Source organism: Gossypium arboreum, chromosome 11 (genome assembly GCF_025698485.1).
Source record: "Gossypium arboreum isolate Shixiya-1 chromosome 11, ASM2569848v2, whole genome shotgun sequence".
In the NCBI taxonomy this organism is placed as follows: Eukaryota; Viridiplantae; Streptophyta; class Magnoliopsida; order Malvales; family Malvaceae; genus Gossypium; species Gossypium arboreum.
The window spans coordinates 20,338,802-20,343,667 of NC_069080.1; the positions used below are offsets into that span (position 1 = coordinate 20,338,802).

Below are 4,866 nucleotides of genomic sequence, written 5' to 3' on the forward strand. Positions count from 1 at the left end.
CTAGATTAGAAGATTGGGAAATTATGTTATTTGAGTCAACTTTGTCACCGAGCCAAGACCAAAATTGAATCCTCCGTTGGATCGCTAGTGATGTTAATGACCAATTTTAATAAAAGGGAAGGAGAAAAAAATTGTATTCAAATTGTTTGGCTCGAGAAAAAAATTCAAATTTGACCTAAAAAGACGAAACCAAACAAATTTAAGAAAATAAGAAAAACAGCAAAAAAAATAACTAAAATAAAAATTTAAGAACAAACAATAAATATTCAAAATAATAAATAAATAAATAAATAAAAACTAAAAATGGAAGATGAATCGAATATACCAATGGATATGATAGATAGATTAATAAGTCTCCAATTGAACCCTTTCATATATAAATCCCAACAAATTCAATTAATGAACTCTAATCAACCTTCAAGAAATAACTCTTGGCAAATTGAAGGATAATGAATGAATTCCCAAGACTAATTTAATAAAATTGAGAAGAAAATTACCTCTAAAAATCACAAGAAAGCAATCTTAAAATTTTATTAATGAAAAATAATTGTATTTCTAATGAACAATGAAAAAGCCTTTATATAAGCTAACTAATTAAATTCAAATAAAACTTTCAAGTATGTTGAAACACTAATTAATTTAAACAAGAAGTAATTTTAAACTAAACTTTCTTGTTAATTAAGAAATATAAAACTCCTAAATAACTTAAAATATTTAAATATATATATCCAAAATTTGGAATCAATAAATAATAAAATAATAAAACCTAATAAATACAATATTTTACTCATATATATTAAAATTAATCATAAAATTGAACCCAATATAATTTAAACTCAATTAAAACCTCAAAACTCGTAATTTCTTGTAATAATAATCTCATACAGAAATCTACTTGCGTAATCTTCACTAAAACGATAATAATTTAAGTTCTCAAACATCAAATTGAGTAATTTAGAGTGTGTTTCGAAGCGAAAAGATAGATATACGAAATCTATGAAGACATCTCAACTCAAAAATATCCGGATCTCATCCAAAAAGTTGCCGCAAATTGATTAATTTTTCAAACTTGAAAATTGACAACTTTGATGAATGGAATTTAATTAATTTCATTGCACCAGTGCATGTATCAATTTTTTTGGCCTCAAACAACTGCTTTAGACTGGTCTTAAGTTTGATCTGATTGATAACTTAGACAGTTCGGATCCTTTTATCAATTTTTTTGGCCTCAAACAACTGCTTTAGACTGGCCCTAATTTTGGTCCTAAGTTTGATCTGATTGATAACTTAATCAGTCCGGATCCTGGTAATTTGGGTTGTTTTCCCATAAATGGTTTTCAAAATCCAATCTTTATTTCACTTGAAAGTACCGGTCTTCATGTTTCTTTGCCTATACTTTATCAACAACAACAAAGCCAATACCTTGAAACCCAGGGAATTAAACCACAGGTTCTAAATCCCAACTTTTTGTTTCCATTTCATCAAGAACAACCATTACCAAAGAGGCTTAATCATGGTAACTCAGAACTTGATTCTCAGATCCCAAAGCTACCATTTTTTTTTACCATGATTTGTTTATGAGAAAGCAACAACTTGTTGGGTTTCCCCAGTAGAAGCCATTGATAGCTCAACAACAGCAACAAGCCACGTTGTTGGACCAAGTTTGCAAGTTTGTTGGAAAGAGATGATCAGTAATGTGTGTAACACCCCTCGCCCGCATCCGATGCCGGGACGGGGTTCGAGGTGCTACCTGACTTTTACTAACACTTCCATACTAAACAGGGCCATGAAATCTCAATTCAATCTCTAGGCATACATGTTGTAAGCCACATCACAAGAGATAATAACATACATGCATAAGAATAATCATATGGGCCCATAATGTCATTAGCCGACATAGGCCAATTTACATGACTAATACTACCTTAATAACAAGCCAATGCCTTTGGCTGAATCATAATATTACATACTCACATTAAAACCCTATACATGCCATAGACTCAAATCACTTGAATTTACTTACTCCGATAACGTTAACTCGATAGGGTGATAATATCTCTGACGGCCTCCAACCCGAGCTAACCTGGAAACTCTAGAAAACATGGGAAAGAAGGGGGGTAAGCTTTCGCTTAGTAAGTTCATATGAAAACAATTAGCAACTCATTAACTTGTTTTATCAATGTTTACAACATATTTTCAAGTTCACTACAAGCTGTCTTTCTGAGCAACGGTCACTAAATTATTTATATCTGGAGCTACGAAACTCTGAATTAAGTTCTGTTAATTTTCCCTGAAACTAGACTTATTTTCCTTTCTTCCATAAAATTTACAGAATTTTTGGTTAAGCCAAATAGTACAGTTTATTCCTCAAAGTTACCCCTGATTCACTGTCTGACAGTTTCAACCCTTCTGTACTAAAGTTCAATTATCTCATAGTACAAGACTCTAAAAATGTTGTCGTCTATTTCTCTTGAAACTAGACTCATATTTATACTTACTAATTTTTTTCTAGAATTTTTGGTTGGGCCAATTAGTACAGTTTATTAGTTAAAGTCTCCCCTGTTTTAGGGTATGACCACTCTGACCTCTGTGCACTTCAAACCGAATTTCTCCCTGTAAAAAAATTCCAACGACCATTTCATTTATTTCCCCTAAAAATAACTCAATAAGGAATCCATGCATGTAAGGTATGACTCTTAATACTTTTTGTACAATTTTTGGTGAATTTCTACAGTCACAACAGGGGATCTCGAATTCATTCAAACCCTGTTTCACAAGAATTCAAATATCACACAATATGGAATTCTTTTTCTTCCCCTGTTTCTTTCATGTGAAAATAGACTCATTAAGCTTTAATCCTATATTTTATTCTGCCTCTAACTCATATTCCACTATTTTTAGTGTATTTTCAAAGTTACACTACTGCAGTAACTCAAATCTGTCAAGGCTAAATTACTCATTCATGATCTTACCACCTTATCGTTGTTGTATCTATTTTCAACCCGAGGGTTAAGTACATACCTGTCCAAAATGTCCATTTCACAATACTTACCAATACGTCACCTACATCTTAAGTGTTCTTCCATTCCACTAGAAATTTTACCCGTTGAACACATCGGAATATAATTCGGATACATGGATAATTTGCACATAAGTGCCATATTTGTAGCCAAGCTACCATGTAACCCGCCCATAAGTGAACTCGGACTCAACTCAACGAGCTCGGGCGTTCGCATCCATAAGTGAACTCGGACTCAACTCAACGAGTTCGGATGCCTAGTTACATCTCACGAACTCGGACTCAACTCAACGAGTTCGGACATTCCACATCCATAAGTGAACTCGGACTCAACTCAACGAGTTCGGATGCTCAACCATTCTAGTGACATGTCACTTGTATCCTAATCTATTCCTAAGGTTCAAACGGGATTTTCCTCGAACACGTCTCCTTGCCATCTTCCGTAAAATACCGAAACCAATACTTGGTAGCACTTTATATTTAACAGATAATACACATAACTTGTATTTTATTCAAAAATAACCACAAATCATGTATTTCATGATAAAAAATCAGCATATCATATATTTAACATCAATAACTTAAAAATAACAATTATGCTACATTATTTACACATGAACTTACCTCGATACCACAAATGTGAAAAGGACATACTCGTCCATAAATCGATTTCTTTCCGTTCTAGGTCCAAGTCTCAATTTTCATCATCTATAACATCACATTTAGCCTACCAATCAGTCACAATATTCATATGGGTCTAAAAATCATATTTTTACAAATTTTCATTTTGACCCCTAAACTTTTGCATATTTGCACTTTTGCCCCAATGCTCGTAAATTAATTTTTATTCAATTTCTATAAGGTTTAAGACATGCTGAACATTTTTCTCTTCTATGGAAACTCCAAATTCTCACTAATTCACACGCTTATGACCAATTTGTAACTTTCACAATTTAACCCCTTTTTGACATTTTTACCGAAATTCATTGAATAAAACTCATATTTAACACATCAAACATTCATTATCCACTATAAATCATCAAAACACAACCATATCATGAATGGGTAAATTTTAAACTCTAATTTCTCTTCAATCAATTGGTAGAAATAGAAAATTTAAGCTTGGGGATCTCAAAATACGAAAATCATTAAAAGCGGGACAAAAACCGTACCTATATAAGCCATAGAAGCTTGGCTGAATGGAGCTCATCCATGGCTGCCATTTTCAGTTCTTTCCCACGGTTGAAGAAGAAAGAATGAAAAAAATGATAGTTTTATCATTTTTGTCTTATTAGATTATTTTAATTAATTTACAAAATTACCCTTTTATTTCAACCAAATTTCAAAATACCAAACAAATATCCATTCACTAACTTATTAAAGGAATAATTGTCACATAAGGACTTTCAATTTAAAACTCATAACAATTAGGCACCTCATATATAAAGAACTCAACTTTTGCACTTTTTACAATTTAGTCCTTTTGACTAAATTGAGTGCTCAAACGTCAAAATTTTCGAATGAAATTTTTATGAAATATTTTCATAAATTTATAGACTATAAAAATATATAAAAATAATTTTTTTTTCGTCGGGTTTGTGGTCCCGAAACCACTGTTCCGACTAGACCCAAAATCGGGCTATTACAATGTGGGTAAAAAAATGGTAAAAAACGATTATATAACATATACAGTAAACTGTCATTAGGAATTTAACATTTGAGTGACTAAAATGAATTTTTTTTTTGTAACAATGGTGACCAAATTACAAATAATTTTAATTAAGTGACTAAAAATGAAAGCAACCAAAAAGTTGGATGATAATTAGGTAGTTTACCTTGATTTATTG

At 31.7% G+C, this 4,866-nt stretch overlaps 1 long non-coding RNA gene across 1 annotated transcript; it reads right to left on the reverse strand.

Moving 5' to 3' along the window:
• Window positions 1-1,819: 1,819 nt before the first annotated feature.
• On the reverse strand, window positions 1,820-4,285 carry LOC128283667 (uncharacterized). The gene is made up of 3 exons (XR_008274066.1): window positions 4,192-4,285; window positions 3,644-3,727; window positions 1,820-2,092 (listed from the first exon to the last, which is right to left on the reverse strand). It is a non-coding gene; the product is annotated as an uncharacterized LOC128283667 (long non-coding RNA).
• Between the last annotated feature and the right edge of the window lie 581 nt (window positions 4,286-4,866).